The sequence below is a fragment of the Geotrypetes seraphini genome, chromosome 12 (assembly GCF_902459505.1).
Source record: "Geotrypetes seraphini chromosome 12, aGeoSer1.1, whole genome shotgun sequence".
NCBI lineage: Eukaryota > Metazoa > Chordata > Amphibia > Gymnophiona > Dermophiidae > Geotrypetes > Geotrypetes seraphini.
Genome location: NC_047095.1, coordinates 31260510 through 31287395, shown reverse-complemented (window position 1 = coordinate 31287395; position 26886 = coordinate 31260510). Strand labels below are relative to the sequence as shown.

Here is a 26886-nt window from a genome sequence, read left to right as displayed (position 1 = left end):
GGGGGTGGGGATAAAGAGCCAAAGGGGGGAGTTGAAGAGCTCCGAGCTGACGTCCAGGCACTCGTCAACGAGCGCAGGCCGGGTCAATCCTCCGCTGTAGGCGGCCGCTGCCTTTCCTCCTCCTCTTCCATGTTTGAAAGACTCCCAGCTCAGGGCCAATGGGAAGGGGGGGGGGAAGGCTTGTGGGCCTGGCGCGATCTACTGGTAGATCGCAATTGACATTTTGGGCACCTCTGGCCTAGGCCATTGAATTTCTGAAATATTAATTTGTAACTCTAAAATCCAAAGGCCTGTTTTGGACTTTTTAGGTTCATATTACCTTATTACTTTGTACCATGTGGAAGCCTGATGTCCAAGAAATTCTGCTTGAAAACATAAAAACAACAAGTTCTGCTGTTCATCTAAAGAATGCCATTCAGGAATTCCTTTTTGGATAGCTTGTTTTAATTGTATCCATTTAACGTTTTGCTTCCCTGATAAACCGAATGTCTGTTGTAACTGGAAGAAGGATGCAAATTTATTACTGGGACATACATCTTCTAATGTTCTAATTCCAGCTTTTAACCAATCCTTCCAGGAGACTTCTTAATGCCAACAGAGAACATTAAAAGCTGTATTAGATTCTAAATGTGACAGTTCTGAATTCCATAAAATCCAAATGGCTCTGTGCCATGAACAGGATTACATTTAACACATGCATTAGATAACAAATGCACTAATGTTAACATACTGAATACCTAAGTGGAATCGATGCACATGATGCAAAATCTCTCTCATTTGAAAGTAAGCTCCAGAATGAGAGGGCATAAGATGGTGATAGGTTCAGGAGTAATCTAAAGAAAGGGTGGTAGATTCCTGTCATGGTCTCTTGGTAGAGGTGGTAGAGACAAAGACTGCATCTGAGTTCAAGAAAGCGTGGGACAGACACGCAAGATCTCTTAAGGAGAGGAAGAGAAAGTGGTTGCTGTGGATGGGACATTTGGCCTTTATTTGCCTTCAAGTTTCTGTTTTCTATGAATGTGACCACGTGCAAAATGGCACAATCATATGTACTTTTAATGTGGCATTCCATTTAAATGTACTAATGCTATGGCCTCGAGATCATTATCATGATATTTGTAATGACTACATTTACTGGCTACCCTGCCAAGATAAATTTTTACAGCATCAGAGCAAATAATCTGATGTGAACAACTGTTTATTAGACAATGATTCAAAAATAGATGTGGCCACATTTTACCTCAATCAGTCTTAACAGTGGTTGCGATTTCTCCTATAACCTAGTTACTATTTGGACACCCTGTTGGTATTCTAACTTATTTCCTCACTTGAAGTTGTAGTTTTTAAATATTGATACCCTATTTAGGACTCCTTTTACAAAGCTGTGGTAGAGGTTTCTACCGTGGGCCAGCCAGGTAAATGCTCTGAAGCTCATAGGAATTCTAAGAGCGTCGGAGCATTTCTAGATAAATTGATTATTCCTCATGAACCATCTAAGACACTTAGATCCTCAAATCAACATCATATTTTCGTACCCTCGTTAAAAATAATCAGCACTCGCCGTATAATAATATTTTCTGTAACAGCCCCCACAATCTGGAATTCTCTACTTTTACACATTAGATCTGAAACTAACTTAGAGAAATTCAAAGGCGCCTTAAAATGCTTTTTATTCAAAGATGTCTTTGAACTCTAGATACTCTTTCCACTTAAAGATATCTATTGACGCCAAGTACCCTTTACATATCTCCTACTTGCCTTATCCTGTTTCTTTTCTTTCTTTTAACAGAATCTTAGCAGCACAAAATGTGTCTTCCCCTCCCTTTTTGTTTGTTCCTTATATATTTCTTTTCTTAACTTTACTGTAGCTCCTTCCTCCTTTCCATGTATAATCTGTATGGTCTGTCTTTAGTTAGAAGATATTTGTGTTTTAAACTATTGTACCCCTATTTTTATCAATATTGTACTTTTGCCTAGAATTTTGATAGGCGTATAATCAAATTTTAAATAAACTATGAAATTATGATTTACCTCGTCAACCTGAAGTAGAAACGTCTACCGTGGCTTTGTAAAAGCCAGCGTTAGTGTATACCCATGATGCATTCTGATTAAGCTCACATCAGGTTATTTGTTGTAGTGCTGTTCTATGTAGACCTGCTCTATAGCACCAGCCTCTTGGTTTTGCATAAAATAAATGTTAACTACAGCTCCAGGGGGGATATGATAGAGGTCTATAAAATAAGGAGTGGAGTGGAAAGGGTAGATTTGAATCACTTGTTCACATTTTCTAAAAATACTAGGACTAGAGAGCATGTGAAGAAGCTACTAAGTAGTAGATTTAACGCAACCAAGAGAAAACATTTCTTCACACAGCGTGTAATTAAGCTCTGGACTTCATTGCTGGAAAAGGTGGTGAAATCAGTTAGCTTAGCAAGGTTTTAAAAAGGTCTGGATAATTTCCTAAAAGAGAAGTCCATAGGCCATTATTGAGATGGATTGGGGAAATATAAGAACATAAGAATTGCCTCTGCTGGGTCAGACCAGGGGTCCATCGTGCCCAGCAGTCCACTCCCACAGCGGCCCCCCAGGTCCATCCTTTACCTAAATCTTTTATTCCCTAATCATTTAATATCCTGCATAGTAACCCTCTATCTATACTCTTCAATCCCCTTCTCCTTCAGGAAATCATCCAATTCCTTTTTGAAACCCAATATCGTACTCTGTCCTATCACCTCTTCTGGAAGCGCATTCCAGGTGTCTACCACCCTCTGAGTGAAGAAGAACTTCCTAGCATTTGTTCTGAATCTGTCTCCTTTCAATTTTTCTGAATGCCCTCTTGTTTTTGTTGTCCCCGCTAGTCTGAAGAATCTGTCCCTCTCCACCTTCTCTATACCTTTCATGATCTTATAAGTCTCTATCATGTCCCCTCTAATCTCCACTTTTCCAGGGAAAAGAGCCCCAGCTTCTCTAGCCTTTCAGCATATGAAAGGTTTTCCACTGCTTATTCTTGGATAAGCAGCATAAAATCTGTTTTACTAGTTGGGATCTAGTTAGGTACTTGGGACCTGGTTTGGCCACTGTTGGAAACAGGACACTGGGCTTGATGGACCTTTGGTCTGTCCCAGTACGGCAATTCTTATGTTCTCCAAGACGGTTAATTGAACTGGTATTTGTCTATGGGGGGGGGGGGGGAGAGAGAAGGAAGAAGGAAATAGTGTTCTCTACATCGATTCACCTAGCAGAGACTCCTGTCTCTCCCCCACAAGTTCCTGCTTCCTATCATGCTGCCAGTTCACTTCCACTTGGTGGTCTTGCCACTTTGCGTTTCTTTGATCTTCACATTGTGTACAAAGGTTGTGCTGACAAAGTGCGGGGAACATAAGAACATAAGAACATAAGCAGTGCCTCTGCCGGGTCAGACCAGAGGTCCATCCCGCCCAGCAGTCTGCCCCCGCGGCGGCCCAACAGGTCATGACCTGCCTTAATCACCAGAAGGGGCCCCCTTACCCCCTAGGTTTCTCATCGAAGTCCTATCTTCCCATCAATGTCCTAACCCTCCGGCCTTGCACCTGCATGACCTGGTGAGCTGTCTATACTTATGCAACACCCCAGCACCTCCCTCAGTACCCCACGATCCCCTTTTCCCTCAGGAATCTGTCCAATCCCTGTTTGAATCCCTGTACTGTACTCTGCCGGATCACTTCCTCCGGGAGCGCATTCCATTTGTCCACGACCCTTTGGGTGAAGAAAAACTTCCTTGCATTTGATTTGAACCTATCTCCCTTCAGTTTCTCTGAGTGCCCCCTCGTACCTGTCGTCCCTTTTAGTCTGAAGAACCTGTCCCTGTCCACCCTCTCTATGCCCCTAAGTATTTTGAAGGTCTCTATCATATCCCCCCTGAGCCTCCTCTTTTCCAGAGAGAAGAGCCCCAGTTTATCCAGCCTCTCAGCATATGGGCAGTTTTCCAGCCCTCTTACCAGTTTCGTTGCCCTCCTTTGGACTCTCTCAAGAACTGCCATGTCCTTCTTGAGGTGCGGCGACCAATATTGAACGCAGTATTCCAGATGTGGGCGCACCATCGCTCGATACAGCGGCATGATGACTTCCCGCGTCCTGGTTGATATGCCCCTCTTGATGATGCCCAGCATCCTGTTGGCTTTCTTCGAGGCTGCTGCACACTGTGCGGATGGTTTCATGGATGGATCCACTAGCACACCCAAGTCTCTCTCAAGTCCGGTGTCTTCCAGCAATCTCCCCCCCATTTTATACTCGAACGGGTTCTTTTTCCCTATGTGCATGACCTTGCATTTATCTACGTTAAAGCGCATTTGCCATTTGTTTGCCCAGTCCTCCAGCTTATCGAGGTCCCTTTGCAGTTCCTCACACTCCTCCCTGGTCCTAACTCTGGCGCAGAACTTGGTATCATCTGCAAATTTTATAACCTCACACTTTGCCTCCGTTTCCAGGTCATTGATAAATATGGAAACGGAGGCAAAGTGTGAGGTTATAAAATTTGCAGATGATACCAAGCTCTGCGCCAGAAGGGAATTGTAATTGCACCAACCCTTCTTTTAACTCTCCAATAGTGTAAGGAGACAGCACCTGCTAATACAAAGGATATTGCCACTGCAACATGAGCATAACCAACATAAATGTGGATGATTTTTAAGAGGTCTGATAAACTGCATGCCAGACAATTTACTGCCCATTAGTACAGGACATAGACACCCCCCCCCCCCTTAGGTTTGTTGTGGCGATATTTCATAGCCAGTTAAAAATCAATGGTTTGTCCTGCCCTACAAATTACATTACGTTAGAGATTTCTATTCCACCATTACCTTGCGGTTCAAGGCGGATTACAAAAGAGTTAAAAATGGTGGTTACAATGGAAGATCGTTTGTCATTTCTAGAGAGGTAAAGAGTAGGTCATGTAGTTTCTGTGTGGCGGGCAAAGGGAGGGAGGAAGGACGGTAAGTCTGATGTCTATGTATGGCCGTTTGGTGGGGGATGGGCTGGGGAGGGCTTCAGTGGCTGGGAGGGAGTAGATGGGCTGGAGTAGGTTTTAACGGAGATTTCGGCAGTTGGAACCCAAGCACAGTACCGGGTAGAGCTTTGGATTCTTTCCCAGAAATAGCTAAGAAAAAAAAATTAAAAAATATAAATTGAATCAGGTTGGGCAGACTGGATGGACCATTCGGGTCTTTATCTGCTGTCATCTACTATGATGTTAGGAATGTTTCAGGAATTTCATGGAGTATAGTTTTTATTTCTTTTCTTAACATCTTGTAGTCTGGGGTCGTTATCAGTAGATTGGAGATTTGGTTAACTAGTTTAGTTTAGATTATGAAATATTACCAGAAACGCTGGTGCTTAGCCACATATAAGGACATGACTCACAAGTAGATGGTAGAGATATTTTTTTCCAAGGGAGATGAAACAATGTTCACTGGTGGAGGAGTAGCTTAATGGTTAATGCAGTGGCCTGAGAATCTGGGGAACTGAGTTTCATTTCCACCGTAGCTCCTTGAGACTCTGAAGAAGTCACTTAATTCACAGACAGTTGGATCGCAGACAGAGTGCTGAATACCTTCTTTAATGTTTCTAGCTCTGAGCTTGGGCCACATCGCTTCAGCCTTGCAAACAAAACGGATACGATTTGCTATTATTCAGTCTGGACAGGTTGGAGGGAGGGAATATGAAGAGAAAACTTCAGTTAGGCAAGGATGGTAAAATTTCAGAGGAGACAAGGGAAGGTTTTTTATTTTTTTACATTAATGAATCAGAGGGGATGGGCACCATTGACTCACTTCATCTCACTGTGCCTTGGTTTGCTAATATGTAATTGGGAAATAAAAACAAGAATACGTCCTCTCCTCTGTGGGAACTTCCACGCAGCCAGACATGTACAGCCAAGCCACCCATCCATTTGAGGCGCTACATTTGCTAGGTTTGTAAGTATCTAGTTTGATTGAAGACATAATATAAATCCCAGATCAAACTATATAATTAATAGCATTATTCACATTTTGTACCTTGTCCATTAAAAATAAATGGAACAGAGAGGTATAAGTAACAAAAAAATGTCCCGCCTACCGTCAGATATTAGAAACAGATGAGAATGGTTGGGAAGTGGGGGGGGATAACAACATAAATTCCATTTGCATACCGCAAAACCTTACAGTTCTATGTGGTTTATCAAATAAAGAGAACCGAACAGTTAAGCTGAAGTACAAAATTCAATCTTCCAGAAATCTAAGAAAACAAATAAGCTTTCAGTAATTTCCTGAAATGAAAATAGGAAGTAGAGCCAGCCAATAATCGATGAAATTCAGTATCCCAGCTAGCTGCTTAAAATGATAGCGATCGTTGAAAATATATTTTATATACACAACCCCTTACAGTTGGGAAAAGCGAACAAAGTAGGCATGCGCAACAGACATCTAGGACTGGCGAATATGAAATGATCCACTAGAAACGTGGAGCAAGACCATGTGAAACATTATAACACATATATCCAAATGTAAAAAAAAAAAAAATACTCTAGCCGCCACAGGAAGCCTATGCAACTAAGGTATACTAAGGTGTCACAAAATCTACTTTCTTCAAATTAAAGATTAAATGAACAGCGGTGTTTTGTATTATCTATCTTTTTTGAATCATAACCAAGATTTATATTTTTCACTTCCTTGAAATGAATGACAAGTTCCCTCTATAAGCACAGTATTAATTTCTCAAGTTTATTTAAAGGTAGTAACCTCCCCCCCTCCACCACATAGAAAAAAAACCAATCTAAGCTGATGTAGGACTATATATACCACAGGGAAGCAGTGGAAAACATCCTAAATTAAGGGCTCCTTTTACTAAGCTGTGTTAGGGCATTAACACGCGGAAGAGCCGTGCGCGCTAGACCAGTGTTCTTCAACCACCGGTCCATGAACCAGTGCCGGTCCACAGGGCCAGCACGTGCATCAGGCCCAAAACAGGGTTCTTCAACCGGCCCACGGTGCGATCGATGCGGCGCTATCTTCGAGCCAGCTCCCTCTTCCTAACTGATTCAGTGCACAAAGCCACGGGCAGTGGCTCCTACGGCCATCCTGCGCCTGAACCGGAAGCCTTCTCTCTGATATTGCAACGTCAGAGGGAAAGCTTCCAGATGAGGCACGGGACATGCAAGGTGCAATTAGTACTATTAGGGGGGGCGGGGTCTGGGGTGGAGATGGGCGGGTTCTGGCCCACAACTTAGCCCAATGTTCTTCAACCACTGGTCCACGGACCGATGCCGGTCCACAGAATAATTCTTTTATTTCTGCTGGTCCATAGGTGTAAAAAGGTTGAAAAATACTGCGCTAGACCTTAATACCAGCATTGAGCTGGCGTTAGTTCTAGCCACGTAGTGCACGGCAATATCCTACGTGCGCTACAAATGCTAGCGCACCTTAGTAAAAGGATCCCTAAATTGTAGTTCCACCCCCCCCCTACCCTTCTGTATTAGTTGGTGTGTATTTCGATTTGTTACCCTATTTTATATTTGGTTCTTAAATTGTAATAGTATGTAGGGTTTTTTTTTTTTCTTTTTTGTATGTGTTTTAATGACTTTTTATTGCATTTCACTTAGGGCTCCTTTTATCAAGCCGCACTAACGGAGTTAACGCGCATGATGTTTCATCACGTGCTAATCCCCGCCCTGGCCAAAAACTACCGCCTGCTCAAGAGGAGGCGGTAGTGGCTAGCGCAGCCGGCGGGTTTAACGCGCACTATTACACACGCTAAACTGCTAGCGCGGCTTGATAAAAGGAGCCCTTAGTAAAACAAAATAAGCGATTATATCAAATTTTAATAAAAACTTGAAAATTAAAAAACAGTGCCTCTTATCCTTAAATCATGCGCTCTATGATTAATATATGATCTATCTCCATCAACAAAGTATGTGATAAGGAATGAAGATCTGTGGCATCCTCAAATAATAAAATTCAGATCTGCAAATCTCAAATATGCTGCTGAAATAAGATTGCTCGTGCAAATGGAAAGGATATGGAGGACCTCCAGCTACTTCATACCTCCAGTCAACTCTGTCCTGTATACAAACATTTTGAACGTACAGTCTTAATTGCTGTCATAGTTTTTCCCCATATGAATGGGACGTTTTTCTGGTTCGAGCTCTTTTGTATTACAAACTCAGGTGAAATAGTGAAGATCAGCAAAAGCGCTGCCAACATGTTACAACACGAGGGGAATTAAAGGAGCAGGAAATGCTGAAGTGAACACCCACACTTTGAAACAATGTTCTTTCAGCAAATGTGTATAAGAAAAAAGGAAAAAAAAAAAAAATCACAGCAAATAAAACATTTGTCAGAGGTCTGTTTTAGTTCTTCCTGTCTTCTGGTAAAGGAGATTTTATGCTGTCACGGCTTGTGTTTGTATATCTAATATTATGCTCATGTAAGCTTTACTGCTTATAGTAGCTTCCTGCAAGTCATGTACTCTTTATTCTTATATGTTTAATGCTATTATGTGACCTATTCCTTTCAAGTCTCATTGAAAATCTCCTTTTTCTACATTCTATCTCAAGATTAAACTGTGACCCTATTGGCTAGCTCTAGAGACTGCTACCATGTTTCCCTGAAAATAAGACAGTGTCTTATATTAATTTTGGGTCCAAAAAACGTACTAGGGCTTATTTTGGGGGATGTCTTATTTTTTTTCATGTACAACACTCATCTCTCCCTTCTTCCCCTCCCTCAATAGATGTTACATGTGAAATTATTTTATAATCAATGGACATGCTTGTGAACTTTGCCCCAACTGTTACCCTACTATGCCTATGGGCAAAGTACATACCTTCATCACAAGGCAAGTACATCTAAGCTAGAGGAATAGCAACAGAAATTCAAGACTTCAGAGATTTGCATTTCCAAAGGTTGACATTACAAATTCAGAATAAAATACTTTTCTACCTTTGTTGTCTGATCATTTTATTTTTCCAATTGCTTTGGTACTAGTTTCTCTATTCAATTTTTCTCAGTTTTTTCCTGTCTTTGCAGGGTCTCCTGTCCATGTGACATGTTTTCTTTCTTAATGTCCACCATCCATCTTCCCTCTGTGTATCGAACTGTCCTGTCCTGCATCTCCTTGTCCCTTTCATCCCCACATATTCAGCATCTGCCCTCTGTACCCCTGCTCCTTTCCCTGTCATTGGTATTGCCCCTCTGTGTCCCTGCCCCTATGCTCCATCCATTCCCAGCATCTCTTCTCTGTGCCCCTTTCCCTCTACATTTTCTCTTCTGCTCATACTCTCACCCTTGTGCTCATTTCTCTTTTTTCCTTGCTTATCCTGCAGTTCAGTGTCTCTCCTCCTCTTCCTCTGATCCATTTTCTCATTCTTTCTCTTTGTCCCCCTCTTCACTGCCTCTCCCCGAGTCCAGAAGTACCTCTCCCACCCTGCCCCCAGTTCAACAGTACACTGTTCATTTAACCTGAAAGCCAGTGAAAGTTAAACAAAGTTTAGGCCCCCTTTTATGAAGCTGCATTAGGTTTTTAAAAATTTTTTTTAAATCACTGGCTGTAGTGGTATTAGCTCCGGTGCTTATAGGAATTCTCTGAGCATCGGAACTTTTACTGCTGTGGCTGGCGATAAAAAAAGTCTAACACAGCTTCATAAAAGGGGGAGGGGATTAATTTGTTTAAGATTGTTCCATAGCTGTTTTATTTGGCTCCACTTAGATAATAACTAAACCAGGCCCCACCTTCAGGAGAATCAGCGAGGATTCAACAGATTTTCAGGGGAGGGGGGTTTCCTTGTTTTTTATACTTTACTTACATTCACAGTGGAAGTCCTAGTTAAAGTTAAAACCTTTTAAACACTAGTATAGCTTCAAGAATGAGATCAGGCTACGTATAACTACATGAAACTGGCTACGTATAACTTCTTTAAATCAGAAACTCATCAGGCCTCTAAAAACCTGAGGGTGCACATACTAAGGGGGTCTTTTACTAAGGCTCGCTAGCCAATTTAGAATGCATTAAATCAGCTAGCGAGCCTTAGTAAAAGACCCCCTAAATTAGCATAGCACCATTTGTGATTTATTCTACTTCTACCAGGGCAGGAACAGGAAAGCAGAAGCTATACCATGATCTCTAAATAAAATCAGTAACAAAGTGATATCTGCTTCTCCTTTCTCACACTTTCTTGCAATAAAAACATAGAACACTTTGTTCGATAGGCTTGCACTACAATTAACAATTTTTACAAAGCAGAACAAAATGCAAGTTGGACAAACCACAGCATCCTCTTTCAAAAAGGTATGACAAGTGAGTAATAAGACATGACATCAAATAAGAAAAAGATTGTCTACTGAGCTGCAAAAGTACCTGGTTCTAGAAGGGAGATTTTGAGGGCCATTTTCGATATGTCGTCCAAATCCGATTTTAGATGTTTTGCAGACGACGCACAAAAATCCAGTACAAAAAATGCCCATTTCAAAACTGCAAAAAGTTTATCCTGGTTTTTTTTTCCAAAAATGGCCATTTTTCAAATGTGCCTCTATCTTTTTGAACCATTTTTTAAAAAACAAACAAACAAACAACGCCCCCACCACCACCACCACCACATCCAAAAGAAAAATGCACAAAACAAGCCATTGGGATGTAGGAGGGGCCAGCATTTTTAGTAGACTCAAGAATGACATGGAGATACCATTTGTCCCCGTCCTCATGGAAAACGGCGAGAAACCATCTCATGTTATTCTTTAGTGTCTATCTCAACCTCAGTCCTTCCACATCAGCATTCTTCAATGCAAGGTTTGAGGGTCAGTGGCTGCGCCCATTCATACTCTGATTCTTCCCTCTCTCCTTAAAGAATGACAACGCTTAGAATTTGTGACAGGCATTTTATCAAAATTTTTAATAAACTTGGAACCTGGATGGTTTCCCGTGGTTAACTGCAGGGACGGGGACAAATTCTGTCTCCCATGTCATTCTCTACAGTGGCCACGTAGACATCCCAACAGAGCAGTGGTGTACCTCAGGGGGCACTGCAGTGAGCTTCACATAAAAGGTCCCAGGTACACACCTCACCATAACCCCCTTATATCGTGGTCAGTTCTCCAAAACCCACTGTACACCACATCAATGACCCTTATGCTTGCAGGTGTCACCTATATGATGGTACAGTAGGTTTTTGGTGGGTTCACACTTTCCACCACAAGTGTAGTAGTTAGAGAGGGATATGGGCCTGGGTCCCCTTCTCTGCAGTCCACTCCAGACATCTGCTTGCTGCTCTACTAGGAATGAGCATAACATCTGCAGCTGTCATACAGGCAGGTATGTAATGTTTCATTTATATCTTTTTTTTTTTTTTTTTTGGGGGGGGGGGGTAAGTGACCACTGAGGGAGTGTGGGGGTGTCATGCCTATATTCCTCCAGGGTCATCTAATTAATTTGGGCACTTTTTGGTCTCTTATTCATTGTTAAAGCAGGTCTAGACCCAAACATCCAAATTGTGCCCTGGACGTATTCTTAACTGTTTGATTATGGCCAAAAAAAAAAATAAATGTCCCAAGTTGTAAGCTTACCCTAGTCTTGCCCACACCACGCCTCTACCACACCCCCTTGAGATTTAGACGAACAGCATAGATATCCGTCTAGAAAACAGGTTTTGAAAATAGAATTGGAAGGACTTGGGCAAGAAAAACATCTATCTGCCCCTTTATGCCACTTTTTGGACATCTTTCTTTTTTGAAAAAGAACCCCTTTATGTGGCATTTACTTTTCCTGATTCTATCCATCAAAAACCAGCACTGCGGAGCCCCAGAATGCATGATAGGATTGTCAGAACTTCAGGACTGGCATAATAGATCATTAAGATCAAAAACAGCAATGGGATTGTTGGTAGATTCAGTACATTATGTGTCAACAAGCCCAGCTGCATTCTCAGTGGGAGGCTTAAGACTGTGGAACTCATTGCCGGGTAGATTGTGACTACGTAAAAATACTGAGCAATTCAGGTAATTGCTTAAAACACATCTGTTTGTGCATGAGTTCTATTGTTGTGTTATTGATAAAGAGAGAGAGAGAGAGAGAGGATGTGCGATACTGTTTTTGTGTTTCTCCATTGATGAATTATGTTTGTTCAGCTGTAACCCACTTAGGTATTAGATGGGAAATAAAATATTTTTTTTTTTAAATTTATTTATTTATTTATTTAGATTTATATCCCATTCTCCCAGTAGCTCAGAACGGTCTACAAGTAAACATACACAGTAGAAGTAATTAGGCAAATAAGATGTACAATAGGTTTAGATGCTTGGACATACAAGATTGTGCAGTATTTATCAGGGTACAAACAATTTTTCAGAGTACAGACAATTTATCAGAGTACAGACTAAGAGAGGACTATACTGAAATTTAGGAGAAGTTAAATAGGGGAGAGAAGAGAGAGGTGGGGTTTAAGGGGGGGTGTAGACTGAGGGAGACCTTTAGTTGAAGAGGAGGGTCTTTACCATTTTACGGTATAATAATATACATCTCCCTCCTGAAATTGGATAACTTGAAACTCTAAACAGTCTGCCCTCTATCAAAATCTGCTTTGCCCTCTCAGGGTTTCCACAGCTGGCATTGTGCTTGTTACAGGTTTCCGAGTCTCGCTGCATCTTGTCAGCTAGAAACCGATGTTTCAGCCATCACACTGTGGCTTTCTTCAGGCTGCAAGGTCTGCTGTTCATTTTTGTAAACAGTGGGTCCCACTCACCTGATTGTTACATGTCCTCTTTGGTCCTCTACCACTTTGCCCTACACTCTACCAAGAGACATCCCAGATTTTACAACTCATCCCTATGGTATGAACAATATGAAGTAAAGCAAAGAAGCCACTGCTGCCTTACAGGCTAACAGTCTAAACAGAAAAGTACAGCCCAACCATAATGGGAGCCTATCAACTTAATAAATGGTGTTCTCAAGGGAAAATTACCAAAACAAACTGCTCTTGTGTAGTTGTTAACCTGCCAGAAGATGCATGGGAATGAGCAAATGCAATTTCTTTAACAAATAAGTGCTCGCTAGTTATAAAGTTTTATAAGCTGCAATCAGCAGTGGAAAAAAATTGTTAGAAAATTTGGGCACCAGCTAAGACTTTCAGGAGCCAAGGAAATGTTTTCTTTTTAGTTGGGGGGGGGGGGGAGGTTCTCTATAATTTTCTCTATTGTTTTAAGCCTTTAAGCTTGTTCCTACTTTTCTTTTATATTTCTTTACTCTCCCCCTTCTAAATAGCTTCTTTTCCTCTTCTCCCACATCTACCTTTAAGCCTCTTACAGAGATATTTGCTTCCATCCACCCCCACCATTCCTTTTTTTTTTTTTTTTGTTCAAGTGGCCAAATGGTACACAGCTGCTCCCCGATAGGAAGTCAGAGACTCAGCTGTTTGGGAGGCTAAAGTGGACGAGGCTAGGTGGGGTTATAAGCAGAGGCAGGATAGGGTATGGGACTAAATGGAATGGAACAAATTAATTTTCGGAGTGTAAGGCAACGCCTAAGTCAGCAGTAAAAAAGACAAGACGGGCACTTTTGAATATTGCAAAGAATGAGTCCTTTACTTGTGACTGGTGCAGTTTTATCAATTGTTACCCCAGTTCCACCTTAATTGAAGGTTACGTGCATACTGAATATACTCAAGGAATTACATGCCCAAAAAAGGTCAAAATAATGAACCACATAAATATAACATATTAATCAGAATATTTGCAGCATTCTGGAAATATATGCAAGTACAGACAGACCTGTTTCCCTAGAGCCCGGCATCTTCCTATAAGGCCATGAGAACAAAAATGTTCAGCAACACTGTTACAGAAATCTTGTGGTCAATAGCAACCATAAAATGATTTGCCCATCAGTTTTTTTTTTGGATAGGTTGCCAAATGGCCACCAGGTTTCAGATCTGCTGGCCTTTGGTTTATTGCTAAGTTACAAGACATGTTTGGAATGCGTTACCTGTATGAGCTATAGCTAATGCTTAAAGCAGCAGTCTAAGAACCAGAGAAGTCAGGGTTCATATCCTACTACCACTCCTTGAAATCTTAAGACAAGTCACTTAACCTTCCGTGGCCTCAGATCCGAACAGATTGCAAGTCCTCAAGAGACAGGAAAATATCTACTGTTCCTGAATAATTTACATTGAGCTACAACTGAAATAGGCATGAGCTAAATCCAAATTCCAGGATCAGGCATACTGTGAAGTAATACAAAAGCACTATAATATCTATAAAGTAATTTTACCCATACCGTATCAGTACTAACTTTCAGGGAATCACACCAAAAAGGGAAAGGGAGCACCATAAACACTGAAGTGGCCAGTAGATCAACAATACAACTATTGTAAAACCAAACAAGCTGGATTAGTACAGCTCAATCCTACACAGACATTGAATGCTAAGCTTTTTTCATATAGAAACAGAGGCAGACCCTCAAGTACAGAATAAGTAACCATAAACTAAAAATATAAATATGTAGACATAAACTAAACTGAACCTTCAAGAAGCCAGACTCTGCATACAGGGCAACATCAGAAAAATAGAAAAGCGACACATGTCCCATATGTATTATGCAAACAAGAACAAATGTAAATTTCAACTTCCTGTTCTGGGGAAGGAGAACAGCAGAGCTGACAGTTACAGGCCTGCAGACTGTGGCTCCACAATGCTCGATGCACCCTTGTACTTCCTGCACCTAGAGGGACTGCACCCACTGCCCTGCCCATCAGTATGCCACTGCTCCCAGGGACCTCCCACAGCTGCTTCTGTGTGAAGTCTTAGCAACTATTTGCAGTGACACCAGGCAGGAAATGAGTGGGCATCATACCAGCCTCTGAAAAGGCCATTACGCCAACAGGGCTTTTTGAGGTAGGCCTGAGGAAGGTGAAGAGATTCAGGCTCAGCCAAAAATGCCCAGATTTCAGGCCGGTTTTAGTGCTGAATCCAAAAGTGAAATTCATTCGGGCTCTAATTCTAATTGCTACATTATATATTAACAAATAAAGGACCTTTTTATCAAGCTGTATTAGGGTTGTTTTTTAAAAAAAAATCTCAGGTCACTGCAGTAATAGCTCCGAGGCTCATAGGAATTCTATGAGCATTGGAACTTTTACTTCAGTGACCAGTGATAAAAAAACCCTAGCGCAGTTTGATATAAGGGGCCAAAAATGAAAATGGAAAATTAAGGCGATACCTTTTTTTGGACTAACTTATTACATTAGTTCTTAGAGGTCAAAACATTCTTCAGTCAGAACAAGCATACTATAAACAGCAGTATACTGTCCAGACCTGAAGATGGTGGTTTTAGCCAAAGAAAACTAGTCAAAAAATGTATTTGGTCGAATACAGAGGCGTTATTTTAGTTTCCATTTTTTCTTTTCTTTATAATTTATCAACTTTTAAAATGGACTAGCACAGTTACCACATTACTTCATTATAAATTTAAAATAAAAAAAGTTTTTCTACCTTCGCTGCCTGGCAATTTAATTTTCTATGTTGACTCCAGTCTCTAGTTACTGCTTTCCTGTCTTCTATTAACTCTTTACCCAAGGATCTTCTGTCCATTTGTCATTTTTTCTCTCATTCTGTCTTCTTCACTTCCACCACTGATCTGCTCCTTGTAACATTTTTTCTCTTTTTTTTGTTGCCAGAGTTCATTCATATTATCCACTCTTCAATCTCCCTCTTTTTACTGTGTCTACATTCAGCTTTTCATTTCTTTTCCGCACACTTGCCCTCCCATTTTTCTTCCTCTTATCTCGTCTTTCACCAACTCTTTCTTCTCTCTCTTGTCTTCCAGCATCCCGTCTCTCTTCCAGCTACACCATCAAGTATCTCCTCTTTTTCTCTCTCCTCTGCCCCAACATCCAGCATTGCTCCTATCTCTCTCTGCACCTGCTATGCAGCATTACCCCTGTCTCTTTCCTCCCCTTCCCCTACACCAGGGATGCCCACACTTTTTTGGGCTTGTGAGCTACTTTAAAAATGACCAAGTCAAAATGATCTACCAACAATAAAATTAAAAAAAAAACACAAAGCACACTGTACGCAGAGAAAATGTTAATTATCATTTATATTCGGGGTTTTTTTTTCAGAGGTCAAGGCAGATGACTTTAAAATATGCAATTTCACCTCAGTAACAACTATACAAAAATAGACAAATATACCCCCTCCCTTTTTACTAAACCGCGATAGCAGTTTTTAGTTCAGGGAACTGTGTTGAATGCCCCACACTGCTCTCAATGCTCATAGACTCCTTGCGCTAAAATCCGCTACTGTGGTTTAATAAAAGGGGCCATAGTGCAAAATATAGACAGCAGATATAAATTCTCAAAATGGACATATTTTGATCAAAAATAAAATCATTTTTCCTACCTTTGTTGTCTGGTAATTTCATGAGTCTCTGGTTGCACTTTCTTCTTCTGACTGTGCATGCATTATTTCTTCCCTTCTTTCTGCCTCCTGCATGCTTCGTCTCCTCCAGACCTCATTCCATTCCCCAACCAACATCTCTGTTCTTCCACAAGTCCAACTTTTTCTTCCTCTCTCCCCTTTCTTTCTTTCTGTGTCCCTGTCCCTTTCTTACTTTCTTTCTCTCTGCCTCCCTGCCTATCTTTCTGTCTCCCTGTTCTGCCTCCCTGTCTTTTCTGTCTCCCCTTTCTTTCTCCCCAAGCCACTGGGCTGTTGTCTGGGAACAGGCCTCCAAGCCACCGCCGAATTCTGGGCCCCCAAGCCGCCACAGACGCCGTCGTTGCTGAGCTCTTCGTTTTCCAATGCTGCAACAGGCCAGCAGCCTTCTCCCTAACGTCAATTCTAACTTCGGAGAGGAAGTTCCAGGCCAGCCAGGCAGCGATTAGCTGGCCCGGAACTTCCTCTCCGATGTCAGAATTGATGTCAGGGAGAATGCTTCTGCAAAGAGCGCTTGGGGTGGTGGTGGGGGACGTCGGAGAGAAGATGGCTGATCGACCCAGTAGATCGTGAAGGCAACGTGAGTATATCAGAGGAGGTAGAACTGGCACAGGACGCTATAGCAGAACAGAGAACCATAGTCCCATACATCTTCATTGGTTATTTATTAGTGCGGGCCCAGCAGAACTACAACAGGAAGGAGAGAGAAAAATTGTGCTGCATGGCAGCAGTGGATGGGAGGGGAGTGGGGAGGTTGCAGTTGGGCCTTGGGAGGCTTAGCCTCCCCAAGCCTCTTATATGGGACCCTATGCAGCTCCCTACTATAGTTATCTCCACTGCAGCTCAGTTTCTACTAGAGTTGCGCGGGGACAGAAATTCCACCCATCCCCACCAGTAGCCCGTCCGTCCCCACCCATCCCTGTGAGGAATTCCCTCCATCCCCACCCATCCCCACGAAGAATCCCCTCTGTCCCCACCCGACCCAGCGAGGCATCTCCTCTGTCCCTGCCCAACCCCCCTAAAAGTTACCTGTCCCCATAAAAAGCAGCAATTACTTCTGACAGTTTTGATATTTTTTAAAGTCTTAGTTTATTTAAACCAACAATAATATACAATATACAGGTAAACAAGTAACAGTGAACAGAAATAAGAGATGCATACATCACTGGAAAGAATAAGAATAGACATTAGGTCATGTAACTATAGGTTCAACCATTTCTTATTAAAAGAGTTGAATTTTTTTGGCAATATAAAGCAAATCTGGTTCCACCATCTGGCATAAGTAACTTGTGAGAGGTCCTTCCAAGATCCACAAATGATTTTTAATGCAGCAATGAGTAAAGAATCAAACAACACAGCATCAAAATCATTTCAAGCAGAATTGAGAAGAGACACTTTTCAGGACAATGGTTGCATAAGAAAAATGTGCCAAAACTGAACTGGAAATCCCAAATCAAACTCAGCAAATGGCATAACCATGAGAGGGGGCTGGGCCTCCCACTTTGAGCTTAGCCCCCCTCAAAATGAACATCTTCCTTGCTGTAGCTGGTGGGACATTTTGTTTTTCCATCATCTTGGTCCCAGTTTCTGCTTTTATCCATTTTCTACTAATTCTCTTTCCAGGCCTCGGGAATCCCGGTTCCATCCCCATGGGGACTCCGGTGAGCCTGAGGGGTAGCCCCACGGGAGTCCCGTAGATCTGGGGGGTTCCCCGCGGGAGTCCCGCAATCCCCGTTCCCATGCAGACCTCTAGTTTCTACCACCAATAGAGGTAAAAGAGGTGGCTTCCTCCGTCACCTCCTTGATCATTGTGCCACACATTCAGGTCGTTAGGTGGTACAGAAACCTAGCAGACAAGAGAATGATGTTCATTCAATGGACATGTGCCAGACGCCAAACTATGTAAACACTGTCCTTGCACAGAGTGCAAGAATGATAGCTGTATTCATTGCATAAACTTCTTGCGCATGCCTCCTCCATAGTACTGCTATCTCAGAACTACGAAGAAGTAAAAACTGTCTGTTCCTTTTCTTTCAGTAGCTGCTACAAGGTGAAATGCTCAGCCTGCAAATATGTGCACAGTATAACAATGAAAGAGAACCATTTGTTATTAAAGTAATAAGCCATATTTAAACTAGCAATTACATGCTTACAGTATAAATGAGCTGAAACACTTGTTAGCACTTTAAAATATACAAATCTTAAACTACTGATAAAATTATAAACTTTTGAATTCATTATACCTTAATAATAGCAGAAAGAGTAATTTAACAATTCAGAGTTTTGTTCTTATGAGCAACTTTTCATTTATGTTCCTGAATATCACATTTTTCAAAGATTAAGTATTTTGCCCCCAGATTCTATATATGGTACTCAAAATTGTGCGCGGAAATTTGATTGTGTGTCGAAACTTCACGTGCAATTAAACTGAATAACAAACCAATTAATGCCAATAATTGCATGCTTATAATCATCAGTGCTAATTAGCAACAATTAAAATTTATACACGTATCTTACGTGTTCTATAAAGAAGCGCGTGTAAATTCTAACATGCATGGTCTTCGTGATAAGGCGTATGGGACAGACTTAAAGATCTCAATCTGTATACTCTGGAGGAAAGGCGGGAGAGGGGAGATATGATAGACAAGTTTAAATACCTACACAATATAAATGTGCATGAGTCGAGTCTCTTTCATTTGAAAGGAAACTCTGCAATGAGAGGGCATAGGATGAAGTTAAGAGGTGATAGGCTTCGAAGTAATCTGAGGAAATGCTTTTTTACAGAAAGGTGGGAGATACATGGAACAATCTCCCGGAAGAGGTGGTGGAAACAGAGACTGTGTCTGAATTCAAGGGAACCTGGGATAGGCACGTTGGATCTCTGAGAGAAAAAGAGATAATGGTTACTGTGGAAGGGCAGACTAGATGGGCCATTTGACCTTTATCTGCCGTCATGTTTCTATCCACTCAGTTGAGGCATAGGGATTTATACCATGGGTCAGCTAATGTAAATCCTCTTGCTTAAAAGTTAGGGATGGATCCCAGCATTATTCTATAAATGATGCCCAACTCAGAACACCATTTATAGACTAGTGCTTAGTACTAATTTTTTTGGTAACAATTTGTCAGCTTCATTTGTAGACGTTTAAAGTTCTTATCATATGTATATAAGAATTCAAGTGAATTTTCACAGATTACTTGATATCTAAAAAAATCAATGATGAAAAATGTCCTCATTTTAGTGCATAGTACAAACTCATCTACACGTCTAATTATAAGGTATGACAATTTTTATGCGAACACACATCAATAGACATTGATCATAGATCCTTAGAAACAATTAGTAATGAAGTAGAAAAAATGCATAGGCAAAATACATTCTCAAAAGGGGGGAAGAGCTTCAGACCCTTGCCCCCACCCTACATAGACTGGGTAGTAGGACATAACCCCGCCCCCCTTTGAGGAGGGGGGTTATGCCAATGAGGTATCTTACCCTTTATGTGCTGCCACCGGATCTCTGTAGGGTAGGGGTGGGTTTCTGAGGCTTTTTCCCACTCTTGAGAATGCATCTTTACCACTTCATTACTAACCCCCTCTTCTACAAAGCCGCAGTAACCTTTAAATCTCTATGGGTTTCGGGACTATTACCGTGCGGCTTTGTAGAAGAGGTGGTAAGTGTTTCTAAGGATCTATGATAGTCAGTGTCTATCAACATAAGGATAAATATATATATAAATAAAATTGGATGAGTATATTAGACTATTGAGAGCAATATTTTTTTTGTCTGCATTTTCCGATGTGCAGAGTACTCTCATCTAAGTGCATAACATTTTTGATAACTTTGAAAATTAACATTTCTATAAGAGTTATTATAAGCCTTTCATGTAGGGTCTGTATTTTATGGGTATATATACAGTTTGGCCAATTTTCAGGTGGTGATGAAAGTCAAATAATTCTGTAGGGTCCCTCCCCTTCCAAACTGCTTCACTATATGACCTCCATAACAATCAAAAGTTTAAAAGCACAGGAGCCAGGAATCATTAAATCAAATGTGTATACTGAGCACACATTTAGGTGCATAATATGTTTGTGCAAATATTCAAAGGCCCAAACCATGTACAGAGTGAAAGACTAAACAAAATAATCTGAAAAGTATCACTGTGTTTATTGGAGCCGGTGAGTTCACTGAAGTCATTGTTTTATGCCTTCATCTGCTGATTGAGGAGCCCAGCCTACTTGTCTGGACTGATCTAGCAGGGTAAGGAAACATTCATTTAGGGGGGGGGGGGATTCTGTTTTCACAGATTCCTTTATGTTTAAGAATGTAAGGCATGAAGAAGAGAACGAGTCAAATCACTCAGTAAGACTTTATTTTTGTTCAACCAAAGCCTGCTTGGACATTGGATTTGAGCAGGTACTATGAGAAACAACCAAGATAGAACAACTCCCCCCCCTCTCCTACCACTCCCATTCCTTGAGATAAAAAGAGCAGGAGCTCTATACCCACACTGTACTCTGGATCCTGCATAAGATACTCAGGTGTCACCTCAACAACCATCCATTTCTTTCTTTTTTTTAAATTTAAGCATTTTCAACATTGTTACATCACAAGGTTCATAAAAGAAATAAAATCATATCTACATCACAAGGTTTAAGATATGGAAAATAAAAGAAATATAAGTTATATCTATTTGCTTTTCTCAATTAGGAAATTCCATCAAGCCCACCTTAAAGAAAATTTGAAAGGAAAACTAGGACTATAAACCTAAAATCTCAAGCACTAAATCCAAAATATATATCCCCTAATCCAAAGTCAGAATATACAGATCAAATCTTATTTCTCATTAACCTGAAGAAATGATTAATAATCATCCATTTCAATGTTATGCTTTCATAACACTCGAGTTTCTACATGTTTTGACTTATATTATATTCAACTAGCTGATTACCCGGCGTTGCCCGGATATTTATATATCCGAAAATGTCCAACCCCCTACATGTCCCACCCCACTATGTCCAACATGTCTCACCCCCCACATGTCCCATATGCCCCACCCCCATGTCCCAACCCCCTACCCTCCACATGTCCCAAAGGAATGTCCCTCTCTATGGGGCTGAACTTAGACTTAAACGGCATCGGGAATGTCGGTATTCATGTCTGCGAGCCCGAAAACTATGGGTTGGACATTAATATCTGTCGCTTTTGATAATTTTAACATATCACCCCCTTCCCACCCTCACAGTATTTTACCCTGTCCCACCTGCACAATATTTTTCCCCAGATAGTAAGTCATATGTGTACCAAGTTTGGTTGAAATCTCTCCATGCGTTTCAGAGTTATGCTGAGTATTCATCTGTGAGCCCAAAAACACTATGGGGTAGATACTAAAATCTGTCATTTTCAATCATTTTTACATATCCCCCCTTCCCACCCCCACAGTGTTTGTCCTCAGATAGTAAGTAATGTGTATGTCAAGTTTGGTTGAAATCTGTCCATGCATTGAAGAGTTATGCTGGAACATACATACATACACACACATATATTCAAATTATAATGTGAAATATTTGACAAAATGAATACAATACAACTAACGCAAAACTTGATTATAAACAACATTTTTAGTTTCACCTCCAGGAGCAATAACATATAAATTCTTGGGTGAACCCACCCTTGAGCAAGCAACATAGAGTTGTGGGCCGCGAGACCCCCAGAACATATCACCCCAGGTAGTGAGAGATCTGCATACCAAGTTTCGTTCAAATCGGTTAAGCCATTTTTGAATTACTGTGAGAATGGCAGCTTTTTACATTTTTTCCATTGACATGAATGGGTGAAATCTGATTTTCTGTTTGTAGCTCCGCCCACGTGTGCAGGTGGGCCGCGAGACCCCCAGAACATATCACCCCAGGTAGTGAGGGATCTGCATACCAAGTTTTGTTCAAATCGGTCAAGCCGTTTTTGCGTGATCACGGCACATACACACATACATACCTCTGATTTTATATATATATAGATGACTAATACATTGATTTCTTCTCTTTGATTAGACCACTGTCTCTCAAACTTTTTTTTTTTTTTTTTTAGCTCTGGCACACTAAACTGAGCAAATGTTTTTGATAGCACATTATAATTGAGATTATAAAATTGCAAAACCAACAAAAAATTAAATTTGAGAGTTATTTAAAGTTTTTTAAGTTATGTATGGGTAATTGTAATAATGGAGAAACTAAAGTAGATAGAATAAAATTGCTAATCAATGCGAAGGATGAGAATGTTTTTGAGTGCAAATTAACTGAAAACGTGGCTCAATTGTTCAGAAGCAAACATGCATCTGCAGATGTTCTCTTTTTCTTTCGATTTAATTTCTGTCAGAGCTGAAAAATCCAAGTTCGCAAAGATAAGATGATCCAAATGCTAACAAATACAGTATAAAAAAAGGGATCCAAATACACCAGTCAGTAATACCCACAAAGAAGCGTACACACCAACAAACTGGGACAATTAATTCTTCATTGGAAAAAGACCCGACACTACCAGTGTTTTGGCTCTTGGCCTGCCTTAGGGGTATTCTCTTTAGTTGCCAGTCAAATTATTTGTTATTTAAAGATGATGATTGTCCCAATATATCAAACCGTCTCACACAAACCATGTTCAAAGGAAACTGTAATCTGACTGACCCCTGAGGCAGGCCAAGAGCCGAAACACTGGCAGTGTCGGGTCTTTTCCAATAAAGAATTATTTGTCCCAGTTCTGTTGGCATGTACACTTCCAAATGGCAACAAAGCCTTAATCGTTTTGTTGCTCAAGTTAGGATAACTATTGCATAAAAACTAAAACTAAAATTACTTGCCATTAGTTTTCAAGGACCAATCACATTACAGAATGATGCTTGTCTGGTCGGTTGTATCCTTTCACATGCAGACACTCATAACAATGAGACTCTTACGTTCGCGATATACATGTCATCTAGTGTATACTTATGAAGTAAATTTTTAAAAATAAAGTAACATTCTGGAATCTCTCATGGCACACCCGGAATCTCTTTGGGGCACACAGTTTGAGACACACAAGATTAGACCTTCAGACTCAACTGTTCTATTAAGTCTATCTTTTATTGGAGCTTAACGGCTTTACCATTTTCAGAAATACCATTAATGGAAAAGAGAGAGGCTCAGGGTCACAAAGGTAGCAAAGATCAGCTTTCTAGAAAATAATTTAAATAAGTATTGTGACTATTCAGTAAAATGAATGTCCTGCATCCTCACATTGCTGAGACTAGGAGTCCTATAGGTGGCATTCTCCTGTCCTGGCAAATGTGTGTAGTTCTACTTCATATTGGTAGGATATGCATATGTGAGTACTCTCAGAGAAGCAGATATTGAATCTACAATATAGTCTTTACTGCTAGCTTGGTCTCTAAAAAGCAAACAGTATAAGAATAGTTGCCACAATATGGCAGAATTGTGTCCCATGAGTCAAATCAAAGGACTGAGGAGAGGATTCTCTAACACTCACGCTCAAATCCGACGGGCCGCTGTCACGGCCATAAATGTAATGATTTGAAAGACAAGTCATTCTCCAAAAAAAAAAAGCACATGCAAATGAGATTTGTGGAGAGTCACTAAATTTACTTGGGAAAAGTCGCTTATGATAGTGAATGGCACATGTGCAGAATACACCCACAAAAGAGACCCCAAATCGAAGATCAGCAAGAGAACTACCCACACCCTCCCCCACCACCGGGGTCCCCATCTCCCTGACAACCCCGATACCCCCAGAAGGAGAGATGCCCACTCCCTCCTTCTGCCGGTGATTCCCATCCCCAACATCCACCTGACAAACACCCCCCCCCCCCTCCCCTGAGCAGGAGGGATGTCCACTATGGGAGGGCCTTAGGTGTCTGGGCCAATCAAAGCCTTAGGCCCCATCACTGGCGCTTCTCAGGATGCACCAGGAAGGGGAAGGCCCACCATTTTGAAAAGGCAAGCCTGCCGGCTTGAGGAAGTAGGCATCCTTCTGGCTGGCCGGTGACTGAAAGGTATGGGGTGTCAGGGGGGCGTGGGGGGTGGGCTTCACCAGCAGCAGTAGGAGTGGGTATCCCTCTTGTGGGGGGAGACAGTTGTCAGGGAGTGGGAATCATAAACAGCACCCCTCATGCCGGGGGGTTTGCCAGCGTGGGTGGGAATCATCATCAGCAGGAGAAATCCTGCCATCCTTCAGAAGAAGATTCTTAAAACTAATTCAGGGGTCTTTTTTAAATTTGCAGGTGAGGGGGGATTTGAGCTGTCAAACCTTACTTTCCTGTCAATGCCTGAGCCAAATCAGTGCTCAGGCACTGACCGGAAAGTAAGGCTACAACAGCTCAGACCCTGCCATAAAATTTTGCCCATAAATGTAGGACAACGAGGTTAGGGAATCACCCTACAATGATAGAGAATCGCCCAGAGGACTCATTTAAATATTAATGACCTCATTGTAATATATTTGCATGGCAGAGTCAGAGTCTGCCATGAAGCTCAGAAAAGATCCCGATGAGCCTTTTTAATAATAGGCCAGTAGAATACTTTCATGCTACACTGGCTGGAACTGGTTTAGTGACCACTGTTAAAGGCATGGTAGGTTCTGAGAATCTTTCCCCGAGTAGATTATATTGTGAGGAAATCTTATGTGTGAGAATGTAATAGCAATATCAATGCAGAAAAGCTTGCAAATTGAATCTGACTACAGGGAAAAGCTGGTATTAATGCACCAAACCTTGTTGTATAAGAACAGTAGATTAGTAAAGGAGCTTAGAAAAAAGTACAAGTAAGCCACAAAAAAATAAATATTGAAATGAAATAATCACTGTGTATACAATTGTATTAACATGGATTTGCATTATATGAACAATGACATTTGCAGACTCTCCAAAGGGTGGTTGTGTATCATGAGTGAAGTGCTCTTTTGGCAATTATTCACAGACAGCAATTAGACAGTTTACTTAAAGATGAAGTTGTATATGCTTGACAGCAGTAGCAGTGGTAAAAAAAATATTTAGGCACTAGCCCATATTTTGAAATGATTTTACTCTTCGTTATTTCTTTTACTCTAATTTCTGAATCTCTCTTTTGTTTTATTTTGTTTTTTTGCTCATTATCTTAGAAACAAGGGAGGGAAAGTGTTTGCTTTTTTTTTTTTCTATTCTCTCTCTTTTCATCCTCCCCCCTCACTAAGGTTACTATATTTGTGAAGGGAAAAAAAGAAGGCATATGACCCTGCCCACAATCCATCCACACCATACTCTGCCAAATGCCCTCCACCTTTCAACCATTTGCTTTGTCCCCCTTCCCATCCTCTGTACCCTTTCAGTGCTTCTCTCTCTCTTCCCTCCCTCCAACCCTCCTCCCCAAAGAAGCTTCTCTCTCTCTCCTTCCAACCCCTCTCTCCTATGGGTGCTTCTTTCATTCTCTCTCTCTACTTCCAACCCCCTCCCCTTCTCTGTGGGTGTCCCCCCTCTCTTCTTCCATTCTCCTGTCTTGCTGTTTCTGTCTCTCCCCTCCCATCCAGCACTACCCTACTCCATGTTCTTTTCTTCAGCACTCTCTTCCTTCCATAATGCTTCTCCAGCCCCCTCCTCCCTTCTTTCTTGATGTTGATTCTTGAGCTCTCCCCTCCTCCAACGCTAACTTTCCCTCAAGATCTCTCTCTCCAGCTCGCGACTTCCCCACTTACCTCCTCTCCAGCTGTTGTAATTCAATCTTCGGACAGCCAGTAGCAACAATGAGATGAGCCTGCTGCCGACAGCTTGACCGGAAGACACCTCTCTGCAGCGACGCTTCTGGGGCAGGCCAGCAGCAGCCGGCTCGCCTCATTGTCACTGCTAGCTGCCCAAAGACTGAATTACAGCAGCTGGGGATGAGGTAGGTGGGGGAGTCAGGAGAGCTGTCTAAACCTGGTCAGACACCCCCATTTAAGAAAAAGCATCCTGACACCCAGACAGTCCTCTAGAAAGAGGACATGTCTGGGTTTTCAAGGATGTATGGTAACCCTACCCCCTCACTTCCCTCCTTTCACTTCCTCTATCCTCCTTGCACCCTCCCCCCAATTTCTCTCCTAGTGTAATCATATCCCACAACTGCCATAAATGCATCAATGATCACTAGAGCTAAAGATGTGCCAATAAGTGGGGGGAGTCAAGAGCTGGAGACAGAGGTCGTGAGGGGAAGTCAGCACTGGAAGTCAGAGGAGGGGAGAGCTCAAAAATCAACATCAGGAGAAAAGGGAGGAGGGGGCTGAAGAAGCATTATGGAAGGAAGAGAGTACTGGAAAAAAAAGAGCATGGAGTAGGGTAGTGTTGGCAGTGGTAAGGCCATTCCAGTATCTGTATTAATTAGCTGTAACACTGATATTGCTTCTTTTGCAAAGTGGGGTGATCAGGCCACCAGGGTTAGACATCACCTCATCCCCAAAAAAACTTAA

The 26886-nt window shown here is 41.5% G+C and overlaps 1 protein-coding gene across 1 annotated transcript in view; it reads right to left on the bottom strand.

Moving 5' to 3' along the window:
- The window catches only part of LPAR3 (lysophosphatidic acid receptor 3), an 86148-nt gene that overhangs the window by 34558 nt on the left and 24704 nt on the right, over positions 1-26886 (bottom strand). The window lies entirely within an intron of this gene.